Consider the following 15,463-nt stretch of genomic DNA (forward strand, 5'->3'; position numbering starts at 1 on the left):
TCTGACGTTAATAGGATTTTAGGACATTTCTGGGGTTTTCTGGGGTCTGATGACGTTTTGAAAGTCTGTATCAAGGTCTCTTAATACATCCATGGTGGACTCTGGTTTTGAAGCCTCAAGTCTGGCATTTCAGCCATTGCCATTTTAGTTCTTTGGAGCCAGAAGTGAGAGCCCGTTCTCAATCAGAACTTGTCAGATATGTCCACTCTGTCAGTGCTTTTGGTGTAAAAGTGTGACGCCATAAGTCACCGTCTGTGTCCAACTGGAAAGTGGCTGGACGGCGTCAGATGAGAGCGCACCATGTGCCTCTTTTGACTAAACCTAACCATCAATGGCTTTGCTGACTAATCCTTACCATCGTGACAGTCCATGTTGGTTGGTGTCATTCCACCATGTGCATTTGTTAACAACACCATAAAGGCATCCAGAAGCATAAACAGCTGACCCAGAAGGATACCTGAAAAGTCATAAGTAGACAAAGAAGGTCACTGACAAAGTGGTTTTGAAATTTACTCAGTTTCTTAACACAATCGGAAATAATCTTCAAAGACAGAGAAGTCCCCGTGAATGTGACAATGCAACTTAACAAAAGTCACCCCAAGACACAATTCCACATTGCCAAAGACCTCCAAATAACCTGTTAGCTGAGCACAGGCATGTCGGCTTTGCCTGTGTGCTCAAGGATATTTGAGAAAGCGGGAGGGTGCTGTTTTTTAAAATGAGCTCCTCTGAAGTAGTCTAATCATCTGGCTGTCAACAAAGCAGACAGGTATCACGGCGGCGACAGCCACAGGAAATAGATCTGTTTGCTTTTGTTTTTGTTTCATGGGAACGATTACTCTCCAAACTGCACAGAGGCGGAGGGGAAATAAAGGAAATGTTCATTTCACTTCAGACGTGTCATTGTGAGGGAAGAACACTAAGATAAATCCTTTAAGACTGCTGTGTCTATTTTATCAACTGCAGGATTTATTCAAGGAGAACAGCCTGCAGGTCTTATCAATTTTCATGTTGTGGGTCTATGAAGACAGCAGGTTTGCTTTAAAGGTGATACTTATCACTCTTGTCATCAGCGTGTCGAGCTCGAGATTGGGATCTTTATTGATCTCCGGCAGCCAAGTCGCTTTGGCCTGTCATTTGCCGACAACTCTCCGTCACATCAGCAGATGCAACGTCTTCCGTCAAGTTAGTTCCTACTCTCCTCTACCAGGAAGTGATTTGAGACTTAAGGGGATTTTTAGACAGTAGATAAGGTTCTCTTTCCTCAAGCACTCGATTAGCGTGGGTTCGGGATATGCAAAGATGTCTGGGGATTTGAGTGTGAATGAAAAAAATCTACCCTTAGATACTCTGACACTGCTAGAATCATCAGTCTGTGAGTGCTGAAATTCAGCTTCAGAATACACCTCTTAACAAAAAGTGTCTCCACTAGGAAGTTATTTCCTACATTTCCCTGGACACTTTTTAACAGCTTCAGTTACTAGGAGGGTTTCCATTAACCCTCAAAATGTGCAAACTGAAACTGCAAATATAAAACACGCCTATTAAAAAAACGAAAAATTATCATTTATCGCAAAAAGCTTTTAGACTTACATGAGGTGGTATTACAGACGATTCGAAAAAGCCATCATGCAAAACTGCAATGGAAACACTTTTTGGCTTGTCTCGGTCACTTGATGCTATGGCTATGTGCTTGTCAGTAGGAACTGGCTCCTTTGGCCATGATGCAGCAGGAGCTACAAAAGGTGTTTTTGCATCATAACTCTTCAAAATTATCCAGATGTTTTGAATCCACAATTCCTCTGTGAAATCGTGGACTACCACCTCCCAGAAATCCCTCCCACTTTACAACAATCAAATCCTTGGGATTTATTAACATAAAATAAGAAAACAAGGTGATAAACCTCTGTGCTCTGCTGCAGGAACAGCGCCTCTTAAGCTTAAGGGACAACATCACAGAACATATACAACAGGAATAAATTATATGAATTCATTATAAAGCATTCAATGACTGTTTAAATTTACAAAAACTTAATTAAGCTTTTTTTTGGATAATGTTTGCACACCCACAGCAAAAGAAAGATCAGAAAAAAAGTGTGCAGTGACTAGAAGTACTAGACAGGATGTATGTCCCATGTAAACATTTACAGACACCTCAAGTTTTCCCTGATTCCCAGGGGCCCAGTAGCCTCCTTCTATACTGAATAAATAACAGTACCTGGCCCACATTTTCTGTGTGTCTGCGTAATGTAGGGCCATTTGAGTTAAAGTCGTATTTTAGCTGTGTCAAACTGGGAAACAAGGGGCCTTTTCCGGTCATTTTCTTGTCACCTTTTCCTATTACAAAAGAACCAAAACAAACAAAAAAAAAAACAATAAATGAATAGATATATAAATAAAAATAGTTATAACCAGTTATTATAAATCTAGTTTTCAGGATTTCTTTCTCCATATTTTAAATTAGCATTGAGTTTTTATAATTTCTCTGTGTGTTTTTTTATTCTTTGAAACTAATTTCCAGGTCATTTTCTTGTCAACTTTTCCTAATTTCTTACAATTTGCAATTTACATGCATGACAAGGTGTCTGAACGCAGCACGAGATGTCGTTCCAGGTTTCATAGAGTTAACTCTGAATAACTGTCTTCACACTTTCCTTTGACTACATAAGCTAAAGAACTTACTAAAAAAAAAACAGGCACTTTTTACTTGATCTGCATCATGATTTCTTAAATGATATAATTCCAACTCCAGCTTTAAAGCCTTGTCAGCCTCTCAAAGTGCTTTTCCTCTCTTCTTCCATTAAAGGTGGCTCAGATCAATCCTCTTGTGTGATGGCTCCTAAATAGCTTGACAGCATGAGGGCAGATAGTTTTGTGAGAATGACAAAATGACACACAGAGTACCTTAAAGCCAGCGTGTAAGTATCTGCTCAGATAATCCTTTAAAAGTGTTTTTCTTCCCTCACACGTATGCACATAAGTCAGTGCACACCACAATGTCTCTGTTCCTTTCCTGTTACCATTAACCTATCACGGTTGTTAAGCTTAATGTGAGCACTTGAGGAGAATAGCAGGCAGGATCAGTGTCGATAAGTCGATTAAGAATAGACCTGTTGATGAATGGGCGAGGCATGTTGGTGTGCCCGTGGATGCACATTTCAGCCTGTTCTCATTTCGAACTCGTAAAATACTCTCGTAATGCCAGTGCTTTTGACATAAGATCACAACACCAAAACCCACCTTTCATGTGCACATTAAACACTGCTGGATGGCTTTAGGTAAGAACGTGGCCAGACAGAACCAGTCACGGTGTTATCATGTGCAGGTGAATGGATGAACAGCACCTGCTGCATCCGCATAATACGTACATGGGCAGCATCATCTGAGAACATGGCTGGACATAACATCGTTTATGAAACATGGTTGGACAGCATCAGGTGAGAATGTGTTAAAAGTTTGACCTCCTATTGGCAAAGAAATAAGGTTAGGGGATCACCACAGAGATTAGGCTTCATCCTTGATTGGGCATCATGGCCATCTATACCAGACTTTATTAAAATCCATAAAGTTGCTGCCAAAAAAGAGCACAGAATCACACTAGAGTAAAACTCAAGGATGAACATAGTCATATGGCTTCGTCTTCTAGGTATCATGGGTATTTGTACCAAATTTTATGGCAGTTGGCCTCATAGTCCAATAGTGCTATATCGTGGGCAGTTTGACTTGCCTGAGTTTCTTGAAGACGTTTCAGTTCTCATCCAAGCTGCTTCTTCAGTTCTGACCAGACTGGTTGGGAGTCGCAGGCTTTAAACTCTGCGTTGGTGTGGATCCTTAAGAGAGCCATTGAAGTAACATGTGGGTTCTGAGTTTCAGAGTCGTTAGGGTCACATGTGAGACGTTGACCCACCTAGCTATCATGTGGGTCATTAGTTTAAATGGGTCCAGGTGTGAATGGGTATTCAATTGTCTCAGAAGAGAACTCAGGACTGCATTTGTCAGATGGTTCTCACTGGATGACTGAGAATCTTATCCAACCTAAAAGATAGAGTCATATATACATGTCAGGTCATGGACTCATCCTCAATTCTGCACAAAATCTTGGCTAGATGTTGTGAGGTATTTAAGTGTACACCAAAGTGGTGGACTGCCCATATGGCAAATGGACATAATCATGCTTATTACAACCACTAACACTGCATCATAAGGTATTCTCTCTATGCCTTTCTTTCATGCTGAAACATGAATTTCTTTAGGCTTAAAATACAAGAAATGCCCCGAAATCAATCACAATCCGTTGGGACAGTTTCGTTATATTTTTTAAATTACATGCATAAAAAGATAAGTAATAACTGTGTCTGAATACTACAGATAAATATGAAGTTTGATCCCTATGTCGTTAGCAACAGAAGCTAATTCACTTTGTGTGTCAACTTTCAATCTGACTCAAAGATAAGCAACTGCATGCATGTATGTATAAAGTGTATATATGCATGGAAAATCAGGGAGAGAGCTTTTCTTCCAACAGAGGTGACATACTTCACCACCCAACATGGCCGCCAGAGGCTCACACACTCTGGGTGACAAATCCTGAGAGATCCCTCTATTCTCCATAGTGGAAATTTGACTGCAGCATTAGCTTGCTAATCAAAACGGGAGCCGATTCGGCAAGGAAGTCACTACTTTCACAGCCGGAGATGACAGCCAGCTCCAGGGATGGTGACACTCTGCAGAGAAATGCAATAAAATAAACATACAGTGTCACTTCTATTACTCTGGTGTACTGTGCATCAGATTGTTTGAACACAACAATGGTTTGTGTGGGCCATTAGAGACTGTAATACTTGTTGTATATTTGCTGGATATAATCTCGGGACTAATTGATGGAGTTGCAGCCTGGAATTGAAATATACAGTGTTTACTACTGTTTCATGACTGATGAGCACAAACTGCAAAGCTATGAATCACACTGTCGGTGCTTTATGGATGTTGAGTTTTGCTTCTTTTTCATATCAACTTCTTATAGAAATACCAAAATGAACATTAGTGTATCAATTACTCAGCCTCTGTTACCTTGACTTTGTAGAGAAAACTTTTTCTCACATGCCTCCAGGGTGAACAAAGAGTCCAAAAACAGAGACAATTCTTTATTAATTGAAGTGAATGGAGCAAAACTATATCAAAACACCAATTTACACACTAACACAACTCATGCTGTATAATGGCAGTCTCATTTCAAATACATGCATTTTCACTAAAACCTAATTTAAACATCTCTGCACAAACAGTGTCACACTGGGATGAGTAGCAGGTTTGGGCTAGCGTGTGCATTTGATGTCTGCTTGTGCATTCCATTGAAATCCTGCATCCCAGGCCAGGAAGCAGCAAGTACGAGGGTGAGTGGCAGCTGAACTCCTACATCATTCATCACTTTAACTGATGCATATCCTCACACAAAAAGCTGCTCGCCACTGGTAAAGGAAGTTAAAATAGAACCATTATGTAAGGACTATGCTTACACAAAAAACAACAAACTCATCTGGTTTGGTTTAGAAATCAATATGATTGTTTTGATAATGAATAAATATACTTAAACTACAAAAGACAGATTATCCTGCCAATATTATGTTGTCAAACTAGTTCTTGTTGCTCCAGCTGTGTTCTGTGTGTCTCCATGAGACCAGGCTTTGTGAGGTTTCTAATGATTCTAATTGTACAAAAGACTTCAGACAGAAATTTTGTCACTGTGTCAACAAGGAAGGGGTTAAGAAGCACGATCATTGCATGTAGCGAGCATCCTTATATTTAAAATAATACCATGCAATTTCAGACTTAAACATAATCTGATACTAAGAAGGTTCTGTATATTCAAAATAGTCACTTTCCACAATGGAAAAGTTGATTGTATGCAGAGTAACCAGGTTATTGTTGGGCTGAGTACTTGGATGAAATGAGTACTGAGTACAGATAATGTATTTTTTACAAGTTCAAGTATCATCCTATTAAATGTGGTATTCAGGATCTGGTCAGTGGAAATTTTCTTAAAGCTTTCCGATTACGAGTTGTGACGTGTTTGCTGACATTTTCAGAAATGGCCCAGGGCATGGTTGCTGATCCTTTTTGCGAATGGCAAGTTAATATATTGTATTTGTAGTTGTAGAGAGTTGGTCTTTGTACTTTTATAATAGGTCTGATATTCCCAACTGCCTCATATTTCCCCTGACACTCTGCCTTTCTATTACCTGCATTATGTGACCCGCTCACTGTCTTGCCAAATCATTTGCCTCAGTGGCACCTAGATGTTGACAGTAGCGTCCATTGTGCAGTTGCTAATCAGCAGTGCACTCACCACTTAAACACTTGAATGCTAAGCATGTCGTGTACATGGCTTCTCATGTCGTAACTAAAAGCTTACGGGTTCCATTTGAATGCATTATGTGACATGTCTTCCCATTTCCAGGTCAAGTCACACCCATTTCTGTTTTAAAAAATCGCCCATTCTGAGAACATATACTGATACCCAAACTGGTTGAACAGACACAGATAATGGTGTATTCACTAGTCCCTAGTTTTACAGTAAATATATATCAATGTGTTTTATTGTTTTCTGTGGAACCAGATCTCTGGAAGTAACCTTGTTTCCTGAATGCAAGTAAACATAGTACATAAAGTGTATCTTGCCAACTGTAATCACAACAGATTCATAACTTATAAGTTTTTCTCTCATTTATGCATCAGTCCCTGCTATGTACTTATTAAATCCTAATAAACTTAGAGTTTACAAAGTGTTTGACAAGTAAACATCAGAGACTCCATCAAGAATTTAAAAAAACTTTTACCAGAAAAAAAGGAAAGAGGCAGATAAACAGTGTAGTGGAGGGAAACTAAAGCAGTAATATCAAATTCTGTTTTAACTCTGATATGTGATATCTCCATTCAGCCAGCAGACGCCCTCTAACCTTACCAACTGAATCACTAATAAGACACAGCCAGAGAGTGGATTTAATGCAGCCAAATCTGACGCAACAGTGACACAGACCACAACTTCGAGCCACTGATCAGCCTTTGTTAAAAGAGGACAGGAGGATTACATGACACAGCAGACGACATCATGCACGCAGCTCTCAGTCAGGGGATCATATGTACATGTAACTGAACAGTGCTTTTAAGTGGGTGCAGCTGGGGTGAGTGGAACAAGTTTATACTGTCACAGAATCTCATGATGGCTTTTGAGTAATGAGATGTGGGTAGAAAATTGCAGTGGGTGCACTGAAGATCAAATATCAGCAGGTGTGGACACTGAAACAAAAGGCAATGTGATGACAGAAATGATGATGAGAAATGTACATATACAATTACACTGCTGTTTAAAGACGAAATAGGCTTCCAATTGTAGTCTTAGCTCTTACCATGTAGTCCATTTGAAATCGGAAACCTGGCCATGACTGCAGAAAAATGTCAAATGTGTAGAAAAACCTTGCACCCCTCCGTTTTTTTAAACTCACTTGTGTTGAGTCTGCTGCTTATCGTAGCACACACTGAGCATGAGGCTGGTTGCAGGGCCCTAAGTGGATTTGGTTTGGGGGCCATCCTCGAAGTAACGTGTTGCCACATCACATGGCACTAAACCAATATGTGTGTATTGTATATACAGTGTTTTCAACAGTTCACGTGACATTTCACCACTTAGCAGTGGACTTCTGTGTCCACTTTCACCATTCTGGGATGCAGCTTCAGTAATTGCACATGGTGGAATTATGCTGCACATGGTTATGTTTAGTATTAGTTCAGCTTTTTGAGGAAAAAAAAGGTTTATTAAAAACTAGAAGATTGATGTCAACCTCACATCTGTGCAACATGTTCTTATCCCAGCTCATCAAAAGTTGGACTTTGAGGTCTACATATTATGTGTCTTCTGCGTCCGCTGGTTATGTGTCAGGATCCCACTATGTCAACAAATGCATACAGTAGAATGACTCTGCATGTGGTTATGTTTTGGCAACAACAGCACATGGAAACCAATGCCAGAACTTCAACAAACACACATGCTGGCACGGATGGTTAGGATTAGGGGAAAGAGTCACATGTAAGTTGAAAAAAAAACCCCATCACATTCAGACGGCAAGTGAACACCAGACTCCCATATGAAAGTCTGGGGTTTGTTGGACCCATCCACCGTTCCTCCCACCTACCCTATAGGTGCCCTCGCGCTCCTTATTGGTCATCCACAACACTGCAAATTTTGCTGTCCTGCCGTGTTCTCATCTGATGCCGTCCAGTGGCGTTTTATGCACATGCTTATATAGGCTGGGTTGTTATCGGCTGTTCATAGCTGGGTCAACCACACACCGATGATACAGTGGGGAAAAAAAAAAACAGGCTGTAATGTTGAGAAGTCTGTTGGAACTGATGTGATGTTTAAAATGCTCAATGCCTTTTTGCATTGAGTTCTTTGTCAAGCACAAGTGATGATTCCACTGACCAAACAACAGACTGGAGTGTTTCTCACTTCATCTTTTAGTAGAAAGGTTAAAGCAGTACCAACCAAAACTTTTCACAGTGGAAATGGAAAAGTAATCACTATTCTTATGTGAACTGAACTGAACCGGACGGCTTTGTGGATACTAGGCTTTACAGAGCTAGAAGTAGCTAGCATGAGCCACATCACAATGTGTAGTCATTGTAACAACAGTCACAGGCACTATTTTTACTGTGTTTGTGCTGCCCTACTTCCATCCTGGTCATAATATAATTCATGAAAGTAGAAACGCAGTGCCAGCCTTCCTCTGGACAAACTATTATCAGTTAACACATCATGCAGTCCCAATTTAGGCTGCTGTTAAGGTGTCAGGGTGAGGAATGGGCAAGCTTAGCATCCCTGTAGGGGTTATTAAGTGGCCCAGCACAGAGCGTCCTACTGCCAGCTCCCAGGTGACTGATGGAGACACAAAAAAAACCTGTCTGATGCATGCTCTAATGAAGACTGTCTATGCCTTCACTGTGAAATGTGAATATGTCCAGTGGACATTCTCATTAATATTTCAAAGGCGCTGTGAAGCTAAAATGCATGCCACAGCACAGCATTTCTGAGACCGCGCAAGCACCAACTGGGACAGACAGTCCTATTAAAAACAACATTCATACATCTAATAAGAATTAATTGTGCACAGAAATACTTTAACTTTGTAATTTAGTGTTGGACATTCGACGCCATAAACCCATCTAAACTCAGTCTCCCTGTCTTTTCATTTATTGAGTCGTCTTTTTTAATCAACATATGTATGATTAAGGCTACCAGTGTTTAATTTGGAGTGAAAGAATAAAATAACTTTAGAATTTACATGCTTATAGCCAGGATAAGAATTATACTGGCAAATCAAGGAAAAGATTTTAAAAGAGTTTAAACATGAGGATATTATCTATGTGTTGCAATATACACTGAGCAAAAACATGAACACAACTCTTTTGTTTTTGCTTCATGTTTTATCAGTTGAAATAGGCCTACCCTACCACTTGCCCTATACTGACTTGGTGTTCCTTATATTACGTCAATACCATCAGTGTTTCAACTTGACACCATTTACAGTGTAACAGGTTCCGTCTGGCAGCGTTCTCACCTGATGCTACCCGTCCACTTATCATTCCGTCCAGCGGCGATTAATAACGCTGGGAATGATTCTATCTAGCTGCATTCTCAGCTGACACCATTGCATTATGCAGACACGAAAGGTGGCATTTGGCATTAGGATCTTAAGCCAGAATCCTGGCAAACATTATGGCATTTGAAGACTTCGGAATGAAAATGGGCTGGTACAACCTACAGTGATATAATCACTCAGTCATTCTTCAGTAGCTCATGGAAATAACTACAGCTGTTTGAACAACACTTTTAGCCACAGGCTTCACCAAGTTTGCCGTGACCTTCACTTTAACTTTACCGCATATACAGCTATAACTTTGCAGACCCAGTAGGCCCACATTTTGACCGTCTCTGTACTCCACTCTCTTGCTCCACAACCGACTGAAGAACCTTCACTTTCAGCTGCCCCCTCTCTCCCTGAGGAGGTCACAGTTTTTCTAGACTCAGGCATGACAGATCACTGAGGTAACCTCTGTGTGTTTGAGCCTGTCAGACCGTCACTAAAGTTTACTGTGGCGGCATAATGACACGAGCCCTCCTCCTCCTTTCCTCTTCCTCCTCCTCCATCACCTACTGGCAGCAGCCGGGACTTCCTCTGGGAGACGGAGTGAGAGAGGGATGACAGAGGAGTGATAATGATGTGAAAAAGCGCCCTGACCTTGGGATGATTGGGATCATCGTTGTGAGGGCCTCGTCTCCCGGGGCTACAGCTGGGGTAAATCTCACATCACATCTTTACTCAGCAAACTCACATCCTGTCAGAAGAGGAACATGCTTCACTGGGCTCGGAGGCTACCATTGTTTTCCTTACAGAGAGTGCTAAGGCATATGATCTTTGCTGAGCGTTTTTACTACCACAGCAGGGAGCCTTTTTAACACACCTGTGTTCTCTCCTTTCCTTATAAATTTGCATTCAATGGAGAATTGTTGGCATAAAAGGAGAAAGTATTCTGCATTCTAATGGATTTACGAAAAGCCCAAAATAAACGTTATCCCAAAAGAAATGGGCTGAATAAGCCAAAGATTGCTCCTAACAAAACAGAAAAAGGTGCAGCCACAATGTATTACAATAGGGCAGGGATACTCAACTTACTTTGCTTGGGGGCCACTTTTGTAAAATGGAGGCCAGGAGTCAGTCGCAGTAGTCCCATACATGTTTGGATTGTAAGACATTTCAAGGATTTTAGAACGTCTGTTGAATTTTAGTATATTTCTAGGTTTTTAGGACATCAGGGGTTTAGCTGGGTCCTCAATCAGCGGCTGTGAGGGATCCTCCACTGGCAGTATTTTGATGCTGTTTTACGCACTCTGGCTATTTTTGCATACTAAAAGTACAAAAACAATTCCAGGTATAAATCACATCTGGCACCTTATTCTGGGCCAGATCTGGCCCGTGATACTACATGCAGGATAATACACATAAAATCTGAACTCTGCAGGTAATTCTCATGTAATTCAGTACCACTGCAAGTTACAGTACCATTATCGTAAAACTCATGCAACTCATACTTTTCACTCACTTGCATGCCATACACCTATTTTTTTTAATGCAGTGAAAAATAAATTTGTAACTGTCATGTTGCATTTTTTAGTAGTAGCACTGTATAGAGACTTCGGTCAAGCCATAGACTGTTCAGTATTTTGGTCATTGCCATCTTGGTTGTTTACAGCAAAAGATTTTGGATGAGACAACACATTCTCATACAAAGTTATCACATGCAGCAGCTTTGCATCGGACATCTACACACTAGGTTTCAGGTATCCTTCTGGTATTTTTGTGTGTGGCAATTAAAGATGCAAAATAAAGAGAACAGGATGTGCTGTGCAAAAATGAAAAAAGGGGGAAAAAAGCATCAAGCACAGTGAACAGTGTGTCAGTGTGACTCTTGCACTTTTCTTCCCCGCTTCCACACTTCCACTCTCAACCACCACCCACTTTGCCCCCCTCCCCCTTGTATCAGTCTCCAATTCTTGCTGAGGTAATGAATGGAGGAGCTGCGAAGGCCACGGTGGGTTTGAGAGGAGGCGCCGGGGCAGCCCCCAAAGGTCCACCAGGATCACAGGAGTCATTACCCACTGTCACTATCGATCTGCCAGCTGCTGCTCTCCCACATCACTGTGTGCTGTCAGAATTTCATTACCAGCTCAATCTGTCTCCCTGTGTGTGTGTGTGTGTGTGTATGTGTGTGTGTATATATATATGTATATATGCATGCCATTTAAGTATATATACTCTTTATACACTTTACTTGAGAATTGTTTTCCACATGTACAATTCCTACTTCTCTCTCACTCCTCCTTGTCTCCCAGGTGCACAATTAACCTCTCTCTCTGTGGCCTCGGCCTTCCAGAACAGCGGCCCCAACACGAGACTCACAGGGTGAAGCTGGAGGCAGTGAGAGACCAGAAATGACTGTACAACATGTGTAGCTGCTATTTTCTATAATGTAGCTCATGGCAGCTGCAGTGAATCACTCCTGTCGAAAAGATCCTTTCTGTAAGTGTGTGTTTATGGACTCTGATAATACCTGTGTGCTGTCATTTGGCATACATTTTCTGTATGTTATGTTATATGAGCTCAGTGTATCGTGTGAAGTCCCCATGCAGATTAGGTCTATGTCAGCCTGACTAAGGGCTGGTTCAAGGCAAACCTGAGCCTTCCTTAAGTATAATCTTTATCAATGAGGAAAGTCTACTCATAAAACACATAAAACAATGACTTTATTCATTTATACTTGAAAACTGTTTTTCTTTTATAAAGTAGAGACACTTTTATTTACAGTTATGGTTCCTCTTGGTTAGTTAAAAAAAAAAAAAAAAAACTAGTCTGGCTGTATGCAAACAATTTCTCTTTCTGTACAACAGACAGAGAAAAATGGTGTTCTGATTAGAATATGCAAAGACAGAGTGCCCAATCATGAAACCCAATAACAAAGAATACACCTATCAATTTCAGTACTGTTGTATTTTTCCTCTTGAAAGAGAGAGAAATTATTAAGCAGAAAAACAACATACAGTTTAATTTCAATTGAATCAGTGTAGTATGTGCAATTTATGAGTTAGAACAAATAATAATACTAATCAGTTAAATTCATTATAGCTGTCAGATTTGAGTGGGTCCACATTTATGTGACATGATGTGGTGTGATTTGTGTGTAAACCGCACAGATATCGCCCTAACTGCACATTGAATAGTGAATGGGTTAGGGAGAAGATTAGAATTTAAGGCTCCAGGGTGTTGTAACACTGCTGTGATCCTGTAATGGCTGTTTCAGGTTGAATCCTCTCACTGTTGAACGAGGACACCTACTGGCACTCAATTCACCTCCTCTATTACTTTCCCCTCACATCTGCCCGCTTCCTCGCTTTCACTTAAAACCCCCATCTCCATTTTCTCGATACATTTCTCCAGCACTTGTATTGTCTCCTCTGAAAGCCTCATGTCACAGGAGATCACAGTCGGTGGTAGGGAGGATATCAGTGCCTCAAGTAGCTTTTTGTCCCTCTGCTTCTCTATTTGAGCCTATAAAAACAAGCTAATTAGATAATGCATCTTAGATCTTTTAAGACCCACTTCAAGGTATGAGACAATGGCCCCTGACAGACATGTAAAAGCCCCTTACATGGGACTTGTTTTAGTGTCTATGTAGTCATTTAAGCTTTGTGTTTCATGGTAGACATTTTATTTTTTGTATTACTTTATAGTCATTTGGCATCTCTTTGTGGCTGTTTACATCTTTTGGTGGTCTATTTGTGTCTTTTCACAGTCACTTTGCATTGTTTTGCAGCCAATTTGTATCACTTTTAATTGTTTTGCATCCTTTTGTGTCTCTTTCTAGGTGTAATGCATCTCTTTGTGGTATGTTTGTGTCTCCTTTTACTCATGTGTTTAACCTTGTAATTATTGTTACGTTTTTCTTTAGTGTTTGAGTCTCTGTAGTTGTTTTGCATCTCTTTATAGTTGTGCATCTCTGTAGTGTGTTTTTGTCTCTTTTTACTCAATTGTTTTACTTGCATTCATTTTTCATCTTTGTTTTGCATCTTTTTGCATTCGTTATTTACCGCTTTGTAGAACATTTGTGTCACTTTTTATATTTATTTGTTTTTCTTGTGTGTTTATTTTGAGCTTCTTTTTAGTTTTTCAGTGTTTCCTTGGAGATTGTTTGTATCCCTTTGTGTTTACAGTGCATTTCTTCATGGTAAATGTGTTTCTTTTTATTCATTTGTGTCACTTTGTAGGGTTAGGGGTAGGATTAGATCAGCCGCCATATAACAAGAGATAGTAAATGACTATGATTGACATGTTATACTTTTGTTATTGTTTAGAAAGTGCTGCTGACACATGTGTTTTATGTTATGCTAGAGGTGAATGCTGGTGTGTTAAACATCACCCGTCACTCCTCCTTTGTGTGAGTGTATATTCTCACACGGGAGTGGCACCATGACGCTTTCGGTTGGTTCTGTGTAAAAGTGCAGGGGCGGTTTAAAGGGGGGACTTCATTGCAGCCCTATTGCACGATCTCTGTGTAAAACCAGCTTTTGTCTTTGTACTTGCTTTGCATCTCTTTGTGGTTGTTATGCAAGTCCTTACAGAATGTTTGTGTCACTTTTTACTCATTTTTTCCCCCTTGGATCTCAATTCGCACCTATCTTTATTATTTTTGTTTTTCTTTGTAGTTTTTTTTTGCCTCTCTTTGTAGTATGTATGTATCTCTTTTTACTCATTTGTTTTACTTCCATTCCTTTTTCGTCTTCCTTTAGACTTTTTGTGTCTCTTTGAAGATGTGTTGCATCTCTTGGTTGTCATTATGCATGTCTTTGCAGAATGTTTGTTATTTTTTACTCATTTGTTTTTCTTTTTATTCTTTTTGCATCTTTCTTCAGTCTTGTTGTCTCTTTTATGTTGTTTTGTGTTGCTTTCTTGTCATTACGCATCACTTGGCAGTATATTTGTATCTCTTTTTACTCATTTGTTTTCCCTTGTTATGTATTTTGTGAATTTCTGTAGTCTTTTTGTGTCTCTTTGAAGTTGTTTTGCACGTCATTGTAGTCATTATGCATGCCTTTGCAGAATGTTTTTCTTTGTATTCATTTTGCTCTTTTTTTGGTCTTTTTGTTTTTCTTTGTAGTTTTTATGCATGTATTTATAACTGTACTGCATCTCTTTGTAGTATGTTTTGTCACATTTTACTAATTTGTTTTACTTGTATTGTATTTACTTTCATTAGTCTGTTTGTATCTCTCTGAAGATGTGTTGCATTTCTTTGTAGAATGTGTCATTTTACTCATTCGTTTTTCTTTGTGTTCATTTGTGTGCGCCTTTCTTTAGTCTTTTTGTGTCGCCTTGTAGGTTTTTTGCATCTCTTTGTGGTCATTATGTATCTCTTTGCAGTATAATTGTTTTACTTTTTACTTTACTTTTTACTCATTTGTTTTACTCTGTATTTGTTTTTTGGCTTTCTCTAGTCTCTGTGTCTTTGTAGTTGTTTTGCATCTTTAGGGATCCAAGCAGCAACGTGCACTGCTGGAGTCCTACTGTTTTTGTTCTCATTTAAGATCTTGAAATAAAAACTCAATACAAATATAGTTAGGCAAAACACATTTTCACTGAGGGTCATAAGCCACACCAAATGTTTTTCTTCCTGTCAGTTTAAAAAGAAACAAGCATTCAAATGCGTGCAGTCTGCTTGAAACACGATAAATGCCACTTGCAGGTTTAATTTCTTAGTTGTTATGCACCCTGTTATAGTCTGTCTCCCTGTTAACTCATTTGTTTTTCTTTGTATTTTTTAGCCTTTTAGCTTGTCTTTGAAGTTGTCTTGCATC

This window comes from Plectropomus leopardus, chromosome 19 (assembly GCF_008729295.1).
Source record: "Plectropomus leopardus isolate mb chromosome 19, YSFRI_Pleo_2.0, whole genome shotgun sequence".
Classification (NCBI taxonomy): domain Eukaryota; kingdom Metazoa; phylum Chordata; class Actinopteri; order Perciformes; family Serranidae; genus Plectropomus; species Plectropomus leopardus.